Raw genomic sequence first — 15,739 nt, 5'->3', positions numbered from 1 at the left:
GAGGCGTGCGTAACAGGTAGCGTGTGTAGGGCGGCGTAGCGTTCCCTCTTCATAGAGGTGTGCGTAACAGGTAGCGTGTGTAGGGCGGCGTAGCGTTCCTCTTCATAGAGGCGTGCGTAACAGGTAGCGTGTGTAGGGTAGCGTAGCGTTCCCTCTTCATAGAGGCGTGCGTAACAGGTAGCGTGTGCAGGGGCGGCGTAGCGTTCCCTCTTCATAGAGGCGTGCGTAACAGGTAGCGTGTGTAGGGCGGCGTAGCGTTCCCTCTTCATAGAGGCGTGCGTAACAGGTAGCGTGTGTAGCGCGGCGTAGCGTTCCCTCTTCATAGAGGCGTGCGTAACAGGTAGCGTGTGTAGTGTAGCGTAGCGTTCCCTCTTCATAGAGGCGTGCGTAACAGGTAGCATGTGTAGGGCGGCGTAGCGTTCCCTCTTCATAGAGGCGTGTGTAACAGGTAGCGTGTGTAGGGCGGCGTAGCGTTCCCTCTTCATAGAGGCGTGCGTAACAGGTAGCGTGTGTAGGGCGGCGTCGCGTTCCCTCTTCATAGAGGCGTGCGTAACAGGTAGCGTGTGTAGAGCGTAGCGTTCCCTCTTCATAGAGGCGTGCGTAACAGGTAGCGTGTGTAGGGTAGCGTAGCGTTCCCTCTTCATAGAGGCGTGCGTAACAGGTAGCGTGTGTAGGGTAGCGTAGCGTTCCCTCTTCATAGAGGCGTGCGTAACAGGTAGCGTGTGTAGGGCGGCGTAGCGTTCCTCTTCATAGAGGCGTGCGTAACAGGTAGCGTGTGTAGGGTAGCGTAGCGTTCCCTCTTCATAGAGGCGTGCGTAACAGGTAGCGTGTGTAGGGTAGTAGCGTTCCTCTTCATAGAGGCGTGCGTAACAGGTAGCGTGTGTAGGGTAGCGTAGCGTTCCCTCTTCATAGAGGCGTGCGTAACAGGTAGCGTGTGTAGGGTAGCGTAGCGTTCCCTCTTCATAGAGGCGTGCGTAACAGGTAGCTTAACGCCGATGATAAAAAATGGAAACCCGAAAGGGAAACTAAGACTTAACGTTTCACAATTAAAGTCACACAGTAGAATTTACACACGTGATAGTCAGGACTGTTGTCGTCATCCTTTGACTCTCTGATGCAGCAGTCCAGTAGGTGCTGAGCAAGTTACAAGGAGATAACAGGGGACATTGTCATCTGGTTTATCACTGTTGGTTAGCGTTGCAAAATTACATAAACTTTCGTATTCCCTCTTCATTTAATTCGTAACAGGTATTGTAATTCGGCGTCCGTTCCTCTTCATTTAATTCATTCCCGATTTAATTCCCTCCCGATTTAATTCATTCCCGATTTAATTCATTCCCGATTTAATTCATTCCCGATTTAACTCCCTCCCGATTTAACTCCCTCCCGATTTAACTCCCTCCCGATTTAACTCCCTCCCGATTTAACTCCCTCCTGATTTAACTCCCTCCTGATTTAACTCCCTCCTGATTTAACTCCCTCCTCATTTAACTCCGTGATTTAACTCCCTCCTGTGTTTAACTCCCTCCTGATTTAACTCCCTCCTGATTTAACTCCCTCCTGATTTAACTGCCTCCTGGGTTAACTCCCTCTGATTTAACTCCCTCCTGATTTAACTCCCTCCTGATTTAACTCCCTCCTGATTTAACTCCCTCCTGATTTAACTCCCGTCCTGATTTAACTCCCTCCTGATTTAACTCCCTCCTGATTTAACTCCCTCCTGATTTAACTCCCTCCTGATTTAACTCCCTCCTGATTTAACTCACCAGTAGATTTAACTCCCTCCTGATTTAACTCCCTCCTGATTTAACTCCATCCTGATTTAATTCCATCTGATTTAAGTCCAGGTCCTGATTTAACTCCCTCCAAGATTTAACTCCCTCCTGATTTAACTCCCTCTGATTTAACTCACTCCTGATTTAACTCCCTCCTGATTTAATTACATAAACTTTCCTGATTTAACTCCCTCCTGATTTAACTCCCTCCTGATTTAACTCCCTCCTGATTTAACTCCCTCCTGATTTAACTCCCTCCTGATTTAACTCCCTCCTGATTTAACTCCCTCCGGATTTAACTCCCTCCTGATTTAACTCCCTCCTGATTTAACTCCCTCCTGATTTAATTCCATCCTGATTTAACTCCCTCCTGATTTTGGGAAACTTCCAACTGGGATTTCATGAAAAACAGGGAATTTTAGTAAAGTTTCTGGAATTTTGCAACGCTGCACACTTTTCCTACAGATTTGTTTATAAAGTCAATGCCCAAGCCTATCATCAAAAAACGTTTTTTTAATCAAGTCAGTTGACTGAGAACCAAAGATGACTACAGAGGCAAATATACCGTTTACACCGTTTCATTGCTGCATGTTGCCATCATTTTGCAATAATATTCTCTATTGGAATTGTTCAGGTGTGTGAGGGCAAACCTTGCAAGACTCTGGCAACAAGTCAACCAGTTCCAACACTGGACAACGTTGGCCAGCATCATGTTTGAACGTCATCAGGGTGTCACTACATCTGCAATAAACAAAGAAACAAACTATGCATGGACACAGCACTGTGCTAATCCGGAAGGATCCAAGAACATTTACAAGTCTTTGAAAGTATCCAGATTACAGGGCCCAGAGTTGTTCCTGTCCTGATGACCTGACCTAGTAATGACACAAAAGGGTTAGGGACCGACTGAACTGGGGTTGTAAAATTCCAGTAAATCTGTGGGTGTTCCAGAAATGTTGATTGGAGGACTATAGATTACCTGCTTACTCCCTCCTAATTCCAGGAAACTGCTAAACAGTTCCTGTTGATGATGACCTGAACTAACCCTCTGGAATATTTCAACCAGGAACCAAAACCTAGGGGATTTGGGCAATTTTGCAACCCTCAGCCCACATGACTGATCAAACCTGTCACTGTCGATGATGGCATTGACCACATCCTTTCTCCTGTGTTGCAGTGCTTCGTGAAAGAAGGAGGCGTGGCTCTTGTTGAGGCTGATCTCCGCCCCTCTCTGCAGCAGCAGTCTCACTGCAGCTATGTGTCCCTCCCTGGCTGCCACGTGCAGTGCTGTGCTCTGATCAGAACAACAACACAAGATTTGTGAATTCACATCGTCACCTAATCAACACATCTCGAGGAACGTTTAATGATTCAGTTGAGAAGTCTCTGCAGAATAAAAGCATTTCTAAATAAATCATCTGGCTTCCAACGGGGTGATGATTGCTGTTAGAATGTCTAGCTAAATATCATGCTTGCTTATTATTATTATTTACATATGGCAGCTAGAAATGTAATTGTGTACACGAAACTGATATGTTCTGAACTTTGCGAAAGACAGAATGAAACGTGAAGGTTGTCTGAAACGTAATGGTTGTCTGAATGAAACATAAAGATGGTCTGAATGAAACATAAATGTTGTCTGACTGAAACATAAAGGTTGTCTGATTGAAACATAAAGATGGTCTGAATGAAACATAAAGGTTGTCTGGATGAACGTAATTGTCTGATTGAAACATTTTGTCTGGATGAAACATAAAGGTTGTCTGGATGAAATGTAAGGTTGTCTGGATGAAACATAAAGAAATGTTGTCTGGATGAAACATAAAGGTTGTCTGATTGAAACATAAAGTTTGTCTGGATGAAACATAAACAAAGGTTGTCTGATCCCCGAAATGGAGAATTAAACATTGTTCCTAATTTTAGAGAATGTGGAAACCCTTGGTGGAGAAGCCAATGTGACGCCCGCTCTCCTGTTAGGAGGAAAGACAGGGCATTAAGTTTTATGACATTTAAAATGTTTGACATCATAAATTCCTGAAAAGATAACAGAGACTTCTAAATGTCTCCTTCTGAAAATGCAGTATGGGAGGGAGAGAGTAACAGGCATTGAACAAAGGAACTCTCCACTCAAATACCCCTAAGAAAAATCCCCAGTTCCAAATGGAGAATTAAACATTGTTCCTGATTTTACACGAAATGAAACTATTTATCTCTCAAGAAGAAGTGAGGTCCTAGATCCAGCCTAATAGACTTCAGCTGGAAAGATTTTGTTTCATGTTTGTGACCTCATGAAAAGACAAAAGCAGAATGGCGACGACTGCCACATTACACCAGCTCAATCTGTCCATTAAGTTCCTCAGTTATGAGGCATCTGAATGTTTATGGATGTTCCCATGTCCAATAGAGACCCATGTTCCTTTGTATTACCCCGCCCCCCTCTTTTCCTCTCCGAATGTATCATGTTAGAACCAAACTGTTTTTGTTTAGCCCACTAGGGACGGTATTTAAAGTATAATGTTATTATGTATTTTATATCCTGTAATTGTTTAATTAGTTAGTAAATAAATAATTGAGACAATTGGTGAATGGATGATTTATAGTTAAGGCTGGGTTCATGCAGATAACCAAGAATTTTACGACGTTCAGATGAGACTGATAGAAGGAAAAGAATAATGAATAACTGATTGACTGCTATTGATATAAAAGATCTTCAGATCTTTAAGAGTGGATTCGGGAGATAGCATCTCTTTATAAACTGACTCTTCCGTGGTGCCCCAGGTTATTAACGAGTTAATTGTTGGTTTAATTCAACCACTTAATCAATCAAACGTTAGGTAACCGATTTGATAAAATAGCTTGTCATCACAAAGATGTCAGAGACACGACAGTGGTCTGAATGAAACAAAGGTTGTCCGAACCCCATCCTCATCCAGCTTGTCCAGTAGTTTGATGTTGGTGCCCAGGACGATCTTCATGGTCTGGGTGTACCCCTCTGCCGCCGCATGGTGTAAACAAGTCCACCCTTTGTAATCACTAAGAAAGAGAGAGACGAGACAGAAAACACCAGTGACAATAACACACCATTACATTCTCCATGTAGGGTGTCAAAATCCAGCTACATTTCCCAGAATTTCCAGTTGAAGATTCCCGGGTTACCTATATATTCCCACCTGATTCTAGTAATAATCCATCCGGGATTTCAAGGGCTTTTGGGACATTTACAGAAATGTTGGTGATCCTACTCCTACGTCAAAATGTACAGATTGGCTTGAGGATCTGTTGCAAACCTTTAAAAACAAAATCTGTGCCACTGTCTTCCTCACTGTGAACAGCGTAGTCATGTACATACATGTGTTAGTGCTAGCACCTGTGAAAGAGAGCTCCTTTACGAAGCAGCAGCTCCACCACTTTGGTGTGTCCACCTCCAGAGGCCAGGTGTAGGGGGTCAGGCCTCTCTCATCCCCCTCGTTCAGCAGGCGGGAGTCTGTGATGGTCTCCAGCAGACGCTGGCAGGTGTTAATACGACCATACCTGATGAGAAGAGAGTTAGAGGTATACCTGGTGTTAATACGACCATACCTGATGAGAAGAGAGTTAGAGGTATACCTGATGAGAAGAGAGTGTTACCTGATGAGAAGAGAGTTAGAGGTGTACCTGGTGTTAATACATACCTGATGAGAAGAGAGTTAGAGGTATACCTGGTGTTAATACGAACATACCTGATGAGAAGAGAGGTATACCTGGTGTTAATACGAGATGAGAAGAGAGTATACCTGGTGTTAATACGACCATACCTGATGAGAAGAGAGTTAGAGGTATACCTGGTGTTAATACGACCATACCTGATGAGAAGAGAGTTAGAGGTATACCTGGTGTTAATACGAACATACCTGATGAGAAGAGAGTTAGAGGTATACCTGGTGTTAATATGAACATTTCTATTGACAGGAGAGTTAGGTGTGTGTGTGTGTGTGTGTGTGTGTGTGTGTGTGTGTGTGTGTGTGTGTGTGTGTGTGTGTGTGTGTGTGTGTGTGTGTGTGTGTGTGTGTGTGTGTGTGAGAGAGAGAGAGAGAGCGGGATGAGGGCGAGGAAAAAATATACAGTATTGGTCAAAAGTTTGGACAGACCAACTTATTTCAAGGTTTATCTTTAAATTTTATATTTTCTACATTGTAGAATAATAGTGAAGAAATCAAAACTACGAAATAACACATATGGAATCATGTAGTAACCAAAAGTGTTAAACAAATTAAAATATATTTGATATTTGAGATTCTTCAAAGTAGCCACACTTGCCTTGATGACAGGTTGTCACTAGTTACTACAGCGACAAAGTAGAAATTGACTATATATTGAAAATGAGTTGATTTTTGATTAAAATTTTAGGTCAGGGTTAGGCATAACGTTAGCAGTGTGGTTAAGGTTATGGTTAAAGTTAGAGTTAGGTTTGAAATCTGATTTTAAGAAAATAAATCTAAGAAATAGGCAAGGTTTAGCCATTTGTGGCTGTGGTAACTAGTGTCTGTCCGTCTGTCTGTTAAAAAGCCTGAATTTAAATTGATCACATTTAGATTTTATGTGACACATTGTCAAAGTGGAATTATATTTTAGAAAAGAAAATTCAAACCTGAACTGTCTTGAGTGAATATGACATGTCCTGACCTTGGTTCCTTTTTAATGTCTAAAATTATTTTATTTATATTTATTTATTTTAATTTTAATATTTTAGTTTGGTCAGGGCGTGAGTTGGGGTGGGCATTCTATGTGTTGTTCTATGTTTTGGTATTTCTATGTGTTTGGCCTGGTATGGTTCCCAATCAGAGGCAGCTGTTTATAGTTGTCTCTGATTGAGAACCATTCTTAGACACCCCATTTTCCCACTATGTTTTGTGGGTAGTTGTTTTCTGTGTCTGTGTTTTAACCACACAAAACAGTTTCTGTTTTCATTTATTTCTCTTGTTCTTTTGTATTCAGTGTTCGGTTATTTCATTAAAATATGGACACCGATCTTTTCTACTCCTCCTCGGAAGAGAGAGGAATACCGTTACAGAATAAGGATTCAACCCCTTTGTTAAGAAACCTAAAGAAGTTCAGGAGTAAAAGTCAGGCTTAATTTATAAAGTCACATACAAGTTCCATGGACTCCACTTTGTGCAATAATAGTGCCTAACATGATTTTTAATTAACAGTTCCCACTCAGCCCAGTCAAAACTGTTCGCTGCTCTGGCCCCCCAATGGTGGAACAATCATCTGTAACGTCCCTCAGTAGAACAGTGAATTACAATCACAGGTTTAACACAAAGAAAGGAATGTTTTTCAATGGTTTATAGAAAAGAATCCTTTATTGGTAGACAAAATGAAATTAAAAGCAGACATTGAATATCCCTTTGATGTCATGCTGCAGTTATTTATTACACTTTGGATGGTGTATCAATACACCCAGTCACTACAAAATGATAAGGCAAACTTCCTAACTCAGTTGCCGGAGAAAAGGAATTTATAAAGTCACATACTTAAGTTCCATGGAGGCCAATGGTGATTGGCCTCATGATTAAAGAATATATCTCTGTGATAAAATACAATTATCTGTAAGGTCACATTAGAACATCAATTACTCCAAACACATGGTTTAAATCCATCAAAGAGAAGGAATGTTTTGCAATGGTTTGAAAAGAAGCTCACTTATTGAGACAAAATCATTTTAAATTAAAAGAATCATCACCTATCCCTTTGAGCATGCTCATTACTATTACAGGGATGGTGTACTAACATGTTCCCCAGAATCATCACCTACCCTAAGTGTTCTTACTAACTCAGGTGCCCAGACTAACATGTTCCCCTGAATCATCACCTGAGGCCAAGTGTTCATTGGCCTCAGGGCTCCAGACTAACATGTTAAAATGAATCATTACCTACCCGACATTACTATCACAGGGCTCCAAACTAACATGTTCCCCTGAATCATCACCTACCCGAAGTGTTCATTACTATTCCAGGGCTCCAGACTAACATGTTCCCCTGAATCATCACCTACCCTAAGTGTTCATTACTATCACAGGGCTCCAGACTAACATGTTCCCCTGAATCATCACCTACCCGAAGTGTTCATTACTATCACAGGGCTCCAGACTAACATGTTCCCCTGAATCATCACCTACCCTAAGTGTTCATTACTATCACAGGGCTCCAGACTAACATGTTCCCCTGAATCATTACCTACCCGAAGTGTTCATTACTATCACAGGGCTCCAGACTAACATGTTCCCCTGAATCATCAACGAACCCTAAGTGTTCATTACTATCACAGGGCTCCAGACTAACATGTTCCCCTGAATCATCACCTACCCTAAGTGTTCATTACTATTCCAGGGCTCTAGACTAACATGTTCCCCTGAAACATCACCTACCATAAGTCTTCATTACTATCACAGGGCTCTAGACTAACATGTTAACCTGGTGTCGCGGGTGTCACTAACTTTCAAGGCTCGTACACATAGCACCGGGTGTCACTAACTTTCAAGGCTCGTACACATAGCACCGGGTGTCACTAACTTTCAAGGCTCGTACACATAGCACCGGGTGTCACTAACTTTCAAGGCTCGTACACATAGCACCGGGTGTCACTAACTTTCAAGGCTCGTACACATGGCACCGGGTGTCACTAACTTTCAAGGCTCGTACACATAGCACCGGGTGTCACTAACTTTCAAGGCTCTTACACATAGCACCGGGTGTCACTAACTTTCAAGGCTCGTACACATAGCACCGGGTGTCACTAACTTTCAAGGCTCGTACACATAGCACCGGGTGTGGATCTAACGTTTGTCTGTCGATCATTCAGTGCGCTGTGGTTAAGAGACAATGTAGACTTCTGACATTTTGTACACTTTTACTGGATTCTACATGTAAAATCGGTGTGCACTTCGTTCACATATTACATCCAGAGGTGCTAAGTACTCTCTGCGAGCTATTGTTGTGTCTGACCCTTACAGCTGGTGGCACCAGCAGACCGAAATCATGATGAATCATCTGATAAAGTCATTCAAAGTGCTTTATTAAGATGTAAATAACATTTAGACTACTGGGGATTTCAAGAAATATGTTTTATTTTGTCTAACACATCCAAGCGGGAATGATTCAAGGTATTTTGATAACCGGGCCGGACAATCTTGTTAGGGCGGCCGGCTGTTGGCCACTGATCAGCCAAAGGCTTAGTATAGATTAGTATAGCAGAGAAATTGCTTTAAAAATATTTTTCAAAGACAATCTGAGGAGCCCAATGCATGGGCTGCCAGCCATGTCACCTTTTTCCATTGTTTTTTTTTTACATATATAAAACTATATTTTGGTGTCAATATTGACCTGCCCACCCAACAACAAAAATGTTTTCAACCAATCTGGCATTTGCCAGTATTGCCAGTATTGCCAATCTGCCCCTTCTGCCCACAAATTCTGAAACTCTGTCTAGGCTACTTAAAACAAATCGAAAATACAGTATTTTCTGAATCAAATGTTATTGTTTTATTTTAATTTGATTTTATGTTAATACCTATCACATTACTTAGTAATGACCGAATGCATTTGAGACATCACGCACTGGAAAACTTTTGACAAATAAAAGTATTATTATTTTATTGATAGGAGTGGAGAAAATAAGGTGCTTAGGCATTAAGCACATAGTAATAAGTAATAAAATAAAGACGGCATTTCTAAGAGCAAACTTACAAGATAACATTTCTTTCATTTTTATTTCGACACAAATTAAAATGTGTCACTGACCCGCCCACAGATTGATGTTTCAGCATTGTCCCAATGAAGAGTTTGGTGTTCGGATGAGCAATATCCACCGTCATAATACTGTAAGCCTACGGTTGAAGCCTGAGCTGGAATGTGAAGCTAACTGAAGCTGGTTCGCTTTAGAAAGCCCTGAATAGATCGAGCTTGCTTCGTAGGATACCTATCTGCTCCGGGGAAGGCTAACTCTGTTTATCCTGTAGTTAACCCTCTGTTCCCCCTCATTGTTCTTGTCGGTGATTGTTTGTTTGTAAGCTATTTTGGAAGTTATGTTCTGGTGTGCGATGAGTTTTGTACACAATTGTATTATTTTATATAATTTGCTTTTCTGAGTTTTGAGCAATTATTAAACTGCTCCGTTTTATACCTAGTTCGATCTCCTGTGCCTGACTTCCCTGCCACCAACATGCACCCTTACAACTATTTATATTTTTGACAACCTTTACTTCACCACATTCCTAGAGACATTCCTAAAGAAAATATTGAAATTTTTACTCCATATATTTTCCCTGACAACCTATAGTACTCATTGCATGTTCAATGTTTTGCAGGACAGGAAAATTGTCAAATTCATGCACTTATCAAGAGAACACAATGTCATCTCTACTGCCTCTGTTCTGGCGGACGCATTAAACACAAATGCATATTTTGTAAATAATGTCTGAGAATTGGAGTGAAAATTAAAATGTGGCACTGACTTCCCCATGGATTGATGTCTCAGCATTGCATCCACCACTAGACCTAACACCACTAGACCTAACCCCACTAGACCTAACCCCACTAGACCTAGACCTAACACCACTAGACCTAACACCACTAGACCTAACCCCACTAGACCTAACCCCACTAGACCTAACCCCACTAGACCTAACCCCACTAGACCTAACACCACTAGACCTAACACCACTAGACCTAACACCACTAGACCTAACCCCACTAGACCTAACACCACTAGACCTAACCCCACTAGACCTAACCCCACTAGACCTAACCCCACTAGACCTAACCCCACTAGACCTAACCCCACTAGACCTAACACCACTAGACCTAACACCACTAGACCTAAACCCCACTAGACCTAACACCACTAGACCTAACACCACTAGACCTAACACCACTAGACCTAACACCACTAGACCTAACCACTACCACTAGACCTAACACCACTAGACCTAGACCTAACACCACTAGACCTAACACCACTAGACCTAGACCTAACACCACTAGACCTAAAACCACTAGACCTAACCCCACTAGACCTAACACCACTAGACCTAACACCACTAGACCTAACACCACTAGACCTAGACCTAACACCACTAGACCTAACACCACTAGACCTAACACCACTAGATCCTAACACCACTAGACCTAACCCCACTAGATCTAACACCACTAGACCTAACAGACTAGACCTAACACCACTAGACCTAACACCACTAGACCTAACACCACTAGACCTAGACCTAACACCACTAGACCTAACCCCCACTAGACCTAACCCCACTAGACCTAACACCACTAGACCTAACACCACTAGACCTAACACCACTAGACCTAACCCCACTAGACCTAACCCCACTAGACCTAGACCTAACACCACTAGACCTAACACCACTAGATCTAACACCACTAGACCTAACACCAATAGACCTAGACCTAACACCACTAGACCTAACACCACTAGACCTAACACCACTAGACCTAACCCCACTAGACCTAACACCACTAGACCTAACACCACTAGACTAGACCTAACACCACTAGACCTAACACCACTAGACCTAACACCACTAACACCAATAGACCTAACACTACTAGACCTAACACCACTAGACCTAACACCAATAGACCTAGACCTAACACCACTAGACCTAACACCACTAGACCTAACACCACTAGACCTAGACCTAACACCACTAGACCTAACCCCACTAGACCTAACACCACTAGACCTAACACCACTAGACCTAACACGACTAGACCTAACACCACTAGACCTAACACCACTAGACCTAGACCTAACACCAATAGACCTAACACTACTAGACCTAACACCACTAGACCTAACACCAATAGACCTAGACCTAACACCACTAGACCTAACACCACTAGACCTAACACCACTAGACCTAGACCTAACACCACTAGACCTAACACCACTAGACCTAACACCACTAGACCACTAGACCTAACACCACTAGATCCTAACACCACTAGATCTAACACCACTAGACCTAACCCCACTAGACCTAACACCACTAGACCCACTAGACCTAACACCACTAGACCTAACACCACTAGACCTAACACCACTAGACCTAACACCACTAGACCTAGACCTAACACCACTAGACCTAACACCACTAGACCTAACACCACTAGACCTAACACCACTAGACCTAGACCTAACACCACTAGACCTAACACCACTAGATCTAACACCACTAGACCTAACACCACTAGACCTAACCCCACTAGACCTAACACCACTAGACCTAACACCACTAGACCTAACACCACTAGACCTAACCCCACTCGACCTAACACCACTAGACCTAACACCACTAGACTTAACACCACTAGACCTAACACCACTAGACCTAACACCACTAGACCTAACACCACTAGACCTAACACCACTAGACCTAACACCACTAGACCTAGACCTAACACCACTAGACCTAGACCTAACACCACTAGACCTAACACCACTAGACCTAACACCACTAGACCTAACACCACTAGACCTAGACCTAACACCACTAGACCTAACACCACTAGACCTAACACCACTAGACCTAGACCTAACACCACTAGACCTAACACCACTCACTAACACCACTAGACCTAACACCTTGTCCTTGACTTAACACCAGAGAGACCTGCAGAACCAGGATGTTCTTGACCGATTCCACTGGAGACCCAGTCTGCAGGCGTAGACCTAACACCAGCCCTCCTCTTCCAGTACTCACCACAGATCCATCATACTGCTGTGCTGTAGGGGGCAGGACAACACCACACGTAAGACCTAAACAGATATGTACACTACACCACAGACCTACACCACTACAACCCTGACTTCCTGAGAGCAGACCTAACACACAGACTGTCCCAACCAAACCAGGTCAACTGAATTCCAATAAGTCTGATTCATTTTGTAACACCACTAGACCTACTGTAGCTAAAGTAAGACAACAGCAGAAGACTGAGGCTTTTGGCAAACCTCCTAAATACTTTTATTAAAGACTATCACCACTAGACCAACCAACTTCATTTGATACTAAAACAGACTCAGGACAAATGACCTGACACCATAGACCTAGACCTAACATTTCATTTTCTTTAACAATAGGCTGTAACATTCAGCTGGCAGAAAAGGATTGGCAGCAGAAGGTATCATGCTTCCCATTCTTTTCTATAGATCCTCTCACCACTAGACCTAACACCACTGGACTCTATCCAGGTCGATGGGGACAGTCGCTGACAACCACAGATGCTAGAAAAACACCACTAGTTTGTGTTGGTTTCTTAGTCTATCACTGTGACCTAACCCAGATGAGACAACACCACTAGTCTATCACTGTGACTTAGATGACAGATTGTGTTAGTCTATCACTGTGACTTAGATGAGTCAGATTGTGTTACCTAACATCACTGTGACTTTGATGAGTCAGATTGTGTTAGTCTATCAGTGTGACTTTGATGAGTCAGATTGTGTTAACACTATCAGTGTGACTTAGATGAACAGATTGTGTTAGTCTATCACTGTGACTTAGATGAGTCAGATTGTGTTAGTCTATCACTGTGACTTAGATGAGTCAGATTGTGTTAACACCACTCACTGTGACTTAGATGAGTCAGATTGTGTTAGTCTATCACTGTGACTTAGATGAGTCAGATTGTGTTAGTCTATCACTGTGACTTAGATGAGTCAGATTGTGTTAGTCTATCACTGTGACTTAGATGAGTCAGATTGTGTTAGTCTATCACTGTGACTTAGATGAGTCAGATTGTGTTAGTCTATCACTGTGACTTAGATGAGTCAGATTGTGTTAGTCTATCACTGTGACTTAGATGAGTCAGATTGTGTTAGTCTATCACTGTACTTAGATCCATCATTGTGTTAGTCTATCACTGTGACTTAGATGAGTCAGATTGTGTTAGTCTATCACTGTGACTTCCTGATGAGTCAGATTGTGACTGTCTATCAACTGTGACTTAGATGATTCAGATTGTGTTAGTCTATCACTGTGACTTAATGAGTCAGATTGTGTTAGTCTATCACTGTGAAACTTAGATGAGTCAGATTGTGTTAGTCTATCACTGTGAATCCAGATGAGTCATTTGTTAGTCTATCACAAATGTTGACTTAGATGAGTCATTTCATTTTGTTATAATAATCACTATAATAAGATGAGTCAGATTGTGTTAGTCTATGTCAAAGTGACTTAGATGAGTCAGATTGTGTTAGTCTATCACTGTGACTTAGATGAGTCAGATTGTGTTAGTCTATCACTGTGACTTAGATGAGTCAGACCCCAATAGGCTGTCTATCACTGTGTACATTCAGATGGCAGAAAAGGATTGTGTTAGGTATCACTGTGACTTAGATGAGTCAGATTGTGTTAGTCTATCAGGTGATTAGATGAGTCAGATGTGTTAGTCTATCAGTGTGTTAGTTTAGTCAGATTGTGTTAGTCTATCACTGTGACTTAGATGAGTCAGATTGTGATAGTCTATCACTGTGACTTAGATGAGTCAGATTGTGTTAGTCTATCACTGTGACTTAGATGAGTCAGATTGTGATAGTCTATCACTGTGACTTAGATGAGTCAGATTGTGATAGTCTATCACTGTGACTTAGATGAGTCAGATTGTGTTAGTCTATCACTGTGACTTTGATGAGTCAGATTGTGTTAGTCTATCAGTGTGACTTAGATGAGTCAGATTGTGTTAGTTTATCACTAACACAATGAGTCAGATTGTGTTAGTCTATCACTGTGACTTAGATGAGTCAGATGGTGACTTAGATGACGATCAGACCACATTTTATGAGTGATCAATGCAGAAATCCAGGTTATTCCAAAGGGTTCACAAACTTTTCTTGCAACTGTATTTTGAGGTCTCTCCAGAGATGTTCGATCTGGTTCAAGTCCGGGCTCTGGCTGGGCCACTCGAGGGCATTCAGAGACATTTAGAGTTCTGAAGCCACTCCTGCTTATGTCTACGTTGTGTGATTAGGGTCATTGTTTTCATCAAGGGTCTCTCTGTACTTTGCTCCATTCATCTTTCCCTCGATCTTGACTAGTCTCCCAGTCCCTGCCGCTGATAAACATCCCACAACATGATGCTGCCGTCACGATGCTTCACCGTAGGCGGCCAGCTATAGGAAGAGTCTTGGAGGTTCCAAACTTCTTCAATTTAAGAATGATGGAGGCTGCTGTGTTTTTGGGGACCTTCAATGCTGTAGAAATGTTTTAGTACCCTTCCCCAGGTCTGTGCTTAGACACAATCCTGTCTCGGAGCTCTACGGACAATTCCTTCGACCTCATGGCTTGGTTTTTGCTCTGACCTGCACTGTCAACTGTGGGACCTTGTATAGACAGGTGTGTGCCTTTCCAAATAATTTCTAATCAATTGAATTTACCACAGGTGGACTCCAAGTTGTAGAAATAATTCCAGAATGATCTATGGAAACAGGATGCACCTGAGCTCAATTTCGAGTCTCATAGCAAAGGGTCTGAATTCTTATGCAAATAGGTTATTTGTGTGGTTTTTTTGTTAACATCTCTAAAAACCTTTTGTTGCTTTGACATTATGGGGTATTGTGATGTCATTATGGGGTATTGTGATGTCAGTATGGGGTATTGTGATGTCATTATGAGGTATTGTGATGTCATTATGATGTATTGTGATGTCATTATGGGGTATTGTGATGTCATTATGGGGTATTGTGTGTAGATTGATGAAGACTTTTTTAAAACCATTTTAGAATAAGGCTGTAATGTAACAAAATGTGGAAAAGGTCAAGGGTCTGAATACATTCCGAATACAATGTATCTGTTATGGTGTCAAGGCATAAGAACAAGCAAAGCAATAACAGTGTTATAGAGCAACTTTGCAAATTTCAGCAATTATCAAAACTGTATTTTTTGTGAACACATACA

At 42.1% G+C, this 15,739-nt stretch overlaps 1 pseudogene; it reads right to left on the bottom strand.

Moving 5' to 3' along the window:
* The window catches only part of LOC135518477 (transient receptor potential cation channel subfamily A member 1-like), an 84,408-nt pseudogene that overhangs the window by 23,408 nt on the left and 45,261 nt on the right, over window positions 1–15,739 (bottom strand).

Source organism: Oncorhynchus masou, chromosome 28 (assembly GCF_036934945.1).
Source record: "Oncorhynchus masou masou isolate Uvic2021 chromosome 28, UVic_Omas_1.1, whole genome shotgun sequence".
NCBI classification, from domain to species: Eukaryota; Metazoa; Chordata; class Actinopteri; order Salmoniformes; family Salmonidae; genus Oncorhynchus; species Oncorhynchus masou.
Note: the sequence above shows the minus strand (reverse complement) of the source record. Positions and strands in the feature narration are given on the sequence as shown.